Source organism: Ammospiza nelsoni, chromosome 2 (genome assembly GCF_027579445.1).
Source record: "Ammospiza nelsoni isolate bAmmNel1 chromosome 2, bAmmNel1.pri, whole genome shotgun sequence".
NCBI lineage: Eukaryota > Metazoa > Chordata > Aves > Passeriformes > Passerellidae > Ammospiza > Ammospiza nelsoni.
The window spans coordinates 6,184,382-6,192,375 of NC_080634.1; the positions used below are offsets into that span (position 1 = coordinate 6,184,382).

The 7,994-nt window shown below is 41.8% G+C and overlaps 1 long non-coding RNA gene across 2 annotated transcripts; it reads right to left on the reverse strand.

Moving 5' to 3' along the window:
* Positions 1–1,522: 1,522 nt before the first annotated feature.
* LOC132070371 (uncharacterized) lies at positions 1,523–7,707 on the reverse strand. Of its 2 annotated transcripts, XR_009417961.1 has the most exons (4): positions 7,475–7,707; positions 7,261–7,380; positions 5,553–5,627; positions 1,523–2,076 (listed from the first exon to the last, which is right to left on the reverse strand). It is a non-coding gene; the product is annotated as an uncharacterized LOC132070371 (long non-coding RNA). The 2 variants fall into 2 exon arrangements; XR_009417962.1 differs by lacking the exon at positions 7,475–7,707 and having other exon boundaries at positions 1,525–2,076; positions 7,261–7,387.
* Between the last annotated feature and the right edge of the window lie 287 nt (positions 7,708–7,994).

Sequence of the window (7,994 nt, forward strand, 5' to 3'; positions counted from 1 at the left end):
AGGGACTCTGCCTTCCTTCTGTTCCTGTAGCTCTCCTTCCTGCTTTCACCTGGGCTGCCAGGATGGGCAGGGCCCATATTTATCACATGAAAGTGCTGTTACTGAATTTGTCCAGAAGCTCTGATTGCAGACACTCATTTTCTGACAGAAACCGTTTTTATTTTGCCTTTCCCCTGTTGTTCCCAGGTGCTGCCCAGGCTGTCTCTCTGTTCCCTGGGAGGAAGGGCAGCCCCTGCCTGGCTGCCCAGCCCAGCTGGATGGGACAGGGTTGTGTGGCCTGGCAGGGCAGGAACAGCTGGCTGTGCCCTGGAGTGCCTTGGAACCTTGCCCTGGCAGCTTTGGAGGGGTTTCTCTTTGGGATTGCTTGTGATGCACCCTCCCTGTGTACAAAGCCCAGTGCTAAAGGACTGACAAGTGAGATAAAAATGGTTCTGTTCAAATGAGGCAAAGAATGCAACAAGAAAAATGAGCTTCCTTTTAGTGTCTGAAATAGTTAGGAATAGAAATGCTGGCAAAGGGCACTGTTATGTTTGCATTGGTGTCACCTCTCATGGATAAAACCCCACAGTGAGCCCTCAGAGCACAAGTGTGAAAACTGCATCCTTTGACTTCCTCAGAGGACTTAATTTTCTTTTCCTCCTCTCTTTCAGGCCAGGACAAATCACCAAACTCCTGCCCCCTTTGCCAAAAGCTTTGGTGTTTGAGCAGCCACAGGCAAGAGGCCCCAGCACAGGCTCTGCCCTGGAGGGCTCAGGCCCTGCCCTGCTGTGGGTGAGTCAGAGGCACACAGGGCTCCTCTTGTCCCCTGTGCTGCATTCCCTGCCTGGGGATGCCACTGCTGCCAGCCCAGCCTGGGGCTGCGCACAGGGGCCAGGGGGAGGGAAGGGACCAGGGTCTGACTCCATGGTTCACAGGGCTGATTTATTATTTTATGGCATATATCATATTAAAACTATACTAAAAGAATAGAAGAAAGGAGCTCATCAGCAGGCCAGCTAAGAATAGAAAAGGAAGGAATGATAGCAAAGGCTTGTGGCTCGGACAGAGAGTGTGAGCCAGCTGGGTGTGATTGGCCATTAATTAGAAACAAGCACATGAGACCAATCCCAGATGCCCCTGCTGCATCCCACAGCAGCAGATAATCAATGTTTGCATTTTGTCTGTGAGGCCTCTGAGCTTCTCAGGAGGAAAAGTCCTAAGGAAAGGATTTTCCATAAAAGATGTCTGTGACACAGCCCCAGCCCTGTGTGCAGGCAGAGACACAGGGACAGCCCTGCCCAGAGCCACCACTGTCAGCAACCAGGGGATGGGGCTGGCTCTGGTGAGAAGGGTTTATTGCTCACACCAACACCAGCCCCAGTGCCCTGGCTCTGGTGAGAAGGGTTTATTGCTCACACCAACACCAGCCCCAGTGCCCTGGCTCTGGTGAGAAGGGTTTATTGCTCACACAAACAGCCTCAGTGCATGGCTCTGGTGAGAAGGGTTTATTGCTCACACAAACAGCCTCAGTGCCCTGGCTCTGGTGAGAAGGGTTTATTGCTCAGGTAAGGATCAGCCTCAGTGCCCTGGCTCTGGTGAGAAGGGTTTATTGCTCAGGTAAGGATCAGCCTCAGAGGCCAGCAGACTTTACAGAGTAAGTAGTTCCTACAGTTCCAGAGCACTCACAGTTCTTTGTTCCAGGCAATGTAGAACTTTCTAACCCACAGCTGCCACAGGGTTCATTTTGCTTTTCTCACCCATCACCTTTCCTTAACTCTGCTGCACTGTGCTCACTTTTGTCCTGTGGCTCCTCACTTGCACACAGATGCTTCTGTAATAATTCTAAACTCTGACTTTACACAGCCCCACCCTCACATTATCAACCCTGCACCACCTCACCTTTACAGTTCCTCACTCACTCAAGGCATGCTCTTACTCACAGCCACAGAAACATCATTATTTTCTGTATTATTTTGCTGCTAATGCCTGTGTGTTGTATTTTCACATCAATCCAAGCTTCTTCCCAGGCTGCAGATCAAATCTTTTGGTGTCTCTGGAGGTTTCTGGTTGTCCAGTTCCCACATCTCCCCTCTCTCTCTGTATTAAGAAATTTTTATTTATAGATTTGTTAAGTATTGGTTGTATATATTAATGTAAATAAGGTGTTATTCTTATTAGTAGTAGTATTATAATAATTAAAATGTATTTAAAATATAAAATTTGGTTATATTTGTTAATTATGGTGTTAAATTTTATTTATTAAATTTTTAGTTAGGTTTTATTATTTATCTTATTTTTGATATTTTTCAAAGGTGTATATTTTTATAAATAGATTTTGAGTTATTAGATAAATTTCTAGAATATATTTCATGAAATTTTTGTGTTTATATTTGTGTCAATAAAAGAAAATTGATTGTTGTTTTTTTTGTAAAACTGTGTTTAATATTTTTGATATCTGTTTAAAAGTTGCTTCATGGAAAGGATGTACTGTTGGATTGCTTATTTAGCTAAGATTTTAATTTATTTAATAATTTTAGTGTTGTTGAAGTAATAGGTGGCATAAAAACTGATGTGTTTTTTAAGTTTCAAGGTTTAAAATTATTTTTATAATTTGATTTGTATTGATGGATAAATGATTTTTTGTTATATATTGGTAATTATCTTTATATTAAGGGTTAATAATGTACTTTTTTCATGATATGGATTATTTGTAATTGGTATATGGATTAGGTAAGTAAAGAATGGATTTTTTTGAGCAGTGATAGATTAATACAAAGTATTTAAACTTGAAACTTTAGTTGAAGTTATTTAAATGTTTGCATTTAAACTTGAAACTTCAGTTGAAGTTATTTAAATGTTTGCTTTACGTTGGTTAATTGGTAAAGTTGTATAACTAAAAGTAAATAAGCTAAATAGAGGCCTAATATTTGATTGAATTTTATATTTTTAAGTTATTATTTAATAAGAAATTGATACTATTGATTTTTATATTTATAAAGAAACTTAAAGTTTATAGTTTTTGGTGAGTATAATACAAGGTGCTAGGTGTAAGTTGGAAATTTTGTGTAATTTACATTTGTACTTACCTTGTCTAATTTTGTTTTTTTAGTGCTGGAGTGGTCAGTGTGGTTTTTGTGTGATGTGGTTTTATGATTTCATTGAAATTTACCTGGGTTTTTCTACTTGCTGAGATGTAAGTAAACTTTATGATGTCATATGATCAATAAACTATTGATACATTTTGGTTTATAAAATTGCATAGAGATTTGTGACATACTCATTTCAGATGTTATTATTATAATTTTTTTTGTTATAAGTATGAAGAAATATTAGATTAAAGTAATGTATGCAGTAAAGAAAACACTAAATTAATTAGGAATTATTTAGATTATATACAATTAGTAACATGTGAAATGATATATTTATTAAGTATTAAAATATTCTATATTATTTTAGAGTTTGTAACAGTTGATAAATTTTAAATTACTGGAAGGTTCCATAATTGTTACAAATAGGTTCAGTTGTGATATTGATAAAGTCAAATGGTTAAGTTAAAATTATTTGAATTTTATTTTTGATGTAGCAAATATTTGGGATTATTAATTATTTTATTTTGGTAGAGCTAGGGTTTGATTATAGTTTAAACTGTAATTGGTGCATGTTACTTAATAGATTTTCAGGTAAGGTTTTTAAAAAGAGTTATGAGTAACAATTTTAGGATTAAAGATTAATTAAATTATTTAGTAATTGGGCTTTTAAAGTATTTTTAGAATAGACATGTTGTGAATATAGTAAACTTATTTTTTAAATATTTGAAAGTGGTTATAGACAGGGTTGTGAATTTGGAGTTGGATTTTGAGAGTGAGGGTGCAGGAAATGTAGGAGAGACTGAATACTTAGTATGAAACTTAGAAAAATAAATGTTGTAGTTGGATTTTTTGTTAAAGTGTTTTTTTAATAATACCTGAGGAAAGTTATAAGATTAATAGTTTGGAGGAGGTTTTTAATAAAGTCTAATTTTTTTTTAACATTGAAAAATATTTAAAATGATGAGATAATATTAGGTTAAATGACAGAGTTAGTGTAGAGATTAGTCAGGGAGTTAACTTGGTTTAAGAGATGTATAAGTAGTTAGAGAATAAAAAAGTGGGATTTGGAAATTATGTGGTTGTGGTGATTATATAAAGAGATGGTAAAGTATGTGAAAGTCAGTTGTAACTATTAAAATAATATTTTATAAATAATGTTTATGATGAAATTAATACTTCTCTATAATTAGTATGTTAGTAGTAAGTGTTTGGAGAAGTTGAGATAGCTTTTTAAAAATATTTATATATTAGGGAAATAAACTAAAAATTTTAAAATAGTATGATATTAATAGTAATGGCTATTTTTTGGTGTTATTTATAAAAGATAAAAACTCGAGATTGTAATGAAGAATAGAATTTTTGATTAAATGGATGATGTAATAAACTGTATTGTTTTACTTATGAAGAGGTGTTGGTTAGTGTTTTATTTTAGTTGCTTTAATTTGACTTGTTTTACTTTTTAAAGACAATTAACTATATACTTTATAGTTTAGATAAATGATTTTTAATACAATCCAGGATAAGTTACATTAAATAAGACTTAGAATTAATGAATTCTGATTGTAAGGAATAACAAAACAAATTTTAATAGATTATTACAGTGATGAAATTGAAGACTATTTAGGCTTAAATGTAGTGAAATTTGATTTTGTTTTGTTTTATTAATACTTGAGTTATTGAAAGTTGTTATTTATAAATATTGAAGTTTTGAAAGTGTTGGGGAGAAACTTTAGGTTGTTGGCTTACTATTACTACCTATATCTGTACATGGTGGTTTTATTCATTGGGAGCTATGTTTCTTGGCAAAAGATTTTTATTTATGTTCTATTTAGAATTGTACTAACTTGTATAGTGGTTTTTTTTTGTATTTAGGATATTGATTAGATTGTTCTCTATTTTGGTGGGCTTTGAGTAATATTTACATATAGGTTTTTGATACTTGAAGAATTTTTTAATGGTTTTGATTTACAATTTGGAGAGTATTTGGTGTTTGGAGGAAATAAATTTGGAGTTATTTTTGATATGGTTGAGTTGTATTTTTAGTGATAATAAGGTCTACTTTTGGCACATTAGTTTGGTTTTTTTGTTTGGTTGTGGGGAGGGTCTCTTGTGTAAGCCTGAGACTGGTGTTAGGACTTTTTGTCTAATGTTTTATGAGTCTGCTAAGGAGGAGGTGTTGTTTTAAGTTTTATAAAATCTACTGAGAATCAGTTAAAATCATGGAAGAAACATTATGGTAATTGCAGAGTGTTGTGTTTAAAGAGTTATAAATCTTTTTTAATAAATTGAAATAAGGTGAGCCCAATCAACTTTTTCTGCCCCCACGAATGGCATGACCTGTGCCCATTGCTCACAATTCACCCAGCCAAAATCAAGAGCAAATGTTGGCTGGGCTCTAAGAACCTGAAATAACTTAGAAGCGAAATAAATTACGTTTTTCTCCTATGTGTTTTTTTTTTTTTTGGTTTCAGATGCTGGACTTACCTCTGTGGATGTGTGCTGAGCTCTCACTGCAGGAACCCGTCAGGCCTCGGTGGCTGTGAGTTCATGTTCTTCTCACTGGGGAGTTGGAATTAATTAATTAATTAATTGCAGAATTAATTGAATTAATGACCCTTTTCCCCTTTTGTGCCCCGCCGTGTGGGACAGGGGCAGAGAGAGCGAGCAGAGGAGCGGCCGGGGCTGGAGAGGGGCAGCAGAAAGGCAGAGGGACCTCCCTGGTGTCCCCAGGGCACTGCGGGGAACAGAAGGGACACCGTGAGGGCAAGGGCAGGTGAGCAGGGGACAGCTTGGGGCAAAACCCGGGGTCACCTGCAGGGAAATGAGTCAGGGGTGTTTTGGAGGGAAGAGCTGAGGGGATGAGTCCGCCCAGCTCGGCCCAAGGGGGAGCAGAGGTGAAGGCCAATCCAAAGCCAGCCCTGCTCAACCCCGGAGTCCCAGAATAAATACTACAAACTGCCCATTGAGGGACTAAAAACACATAAAAACAGACCTAGGAGCAAACCAGAAGGTTCCTGGGAATCCCATTACAGTGTTGTCACAGCCTTTTTAACAGAATTTTTATCACAACACTGCATTTCTGCGTTGGGATCATTCACTCTGTGGGCTGTGGGGTTTTTGGGTCTGAGCTCCCTCACGGCAGCCCTGACACCCTCAGGAGCGGGGAGGGAAAGCAGAGTCAGGGCTGCTGGCAGGGCAGGGGGTTCTACCCCAGAGCAGACCCAGCAGCTGCCCCCCAGCCTGGCCAGGAGGGATCTGCTCCTGTTCCTGCAGGGAAGGAATGTTCCCAGCTGATTCAGCCGGCATTGCAGCGGCCTCATCTCCCGATTCAGGTGACATTCCAGCCCCCTCATCTCCCGATTCAGGTGACATTCCAGCCCCCTCATCTCCCGATTCAGGACACATTCCAGCCCCCTCATCTCCTGGCACTTCCCCATGCCGCTCCCACCCCTCCTGCTCCCAGCTCCTGCCCGTTCTGAGGGGAATTTGTGTCACCAGCAGCAGGAGAAGGACACCAGCTGCCACCTTGGAACTTGGATTTTACCCCTGGGGAATGCTGGCTGCTGGGATTTAGAGCATTTCATGTATTTGGCTGCTGAAATTTCCCAGCCCAGGGGTTTTAGCTGACAGGGCAGCACAGAGACTGTTCTCTATGTGGTGTCTGGATTTGGGGTGCCTGGATTTGGGGGTTGGTATCAGCTTTGCTGGTTCGGGTGAGTTACACCCACAGCCCCACATTCCCTGATGAATTCCTGCTGGAATAACCTGACAGCACCTCATGGAGAGTGGAAATTCCCACACAGAGGTACCACTTTTACACCAGCTGTATTAGGAGCCAGCAGAGGTTCCAGGGAAGCTGCGTGGGATCAGGACAAGGACAGGTCTATACTCCATAGAACTTACTATTTAAAACCCTCATCCCCCAGCTCCACTGATGTCCCTGGGGTCACTGGACAAAGTTCCCTGGAACCCAGCTGATTTCACCCCCACTCCTGGAGCTCGGGCTCCCAATGATGTTTTAAAGCAGGACAAGGCAGTAGCTGGATGCACTCCCAGCCTGTGCTGAGGCAGCACACCTCTCCCTGAAGAAGCCCAGTTCTTTTCAGAGCTTCAGCAGCAGCCTCTGCACATTTTTTCCCCTCAGGAAAGGGATGCACATCCCTGCCTTCAGCACACCTCCAGTGGGACCCACCTGCAAAAGTTTTCCTTCACTTCTGCACTTCAGCTGGCTCCCTGGGAAGTTCCAAACTTCATCCTGCTTGAACCTCTGAGTTTGAGGCATCTCTCAGGTATACTGCTTGGGATTCAATATCTGTGAGGGAAGATAGCTTTGGTGTTAGTGCTGCTGAGGGACAATGGCCTCGGGCTGGAAAGGAGAGAGAAGACTTGGGGTGGCTGAGACATACCTGGGAGCTCTGGGAGGTCAGAAACGGGAACTGCTGTCTGAGCCCCTCTGCAAACGGTCCGTGCCTCCACTCCAGGCAATGCCCGCTGCTCCTTGGGGTCCTTCTGGGCTGTCGGTGGTGTCTGTCCGGGCTGAGGTATCTCCGTGTGCCTGCTCAGAGCAGCCCCTGGCTGAGGGGCCACAGGCAGCGCTTCAGCCGTGTCTGTGCCAGCGCTGTCCCGGTACCCCGGTGCCCACACCGGGACGTGTGTTCGGCACGCTGCAGGCACAGCTCCTCCCGCAGATCCCAAGGACGCGAGGGCTGCCAGCGCTTCGGGGGCTTCTGGCCTCCTCCAGGCCCACACCGGGCACAGCCGCAGCGAGAGCAGCGGCCCCAGCCCCGGTCGTTCGGCGGGGATCCCCCGAGGATGCGGACACGGAGCGGGGGGATGCGGGCGCTGTGGCTCTCACAGGGCAGTGCGGTGTCCCGGTACAGGGGAGCGCGGTGGCCGCGGTGCCGCCGGGCCGGGCTCGGTGTCCCC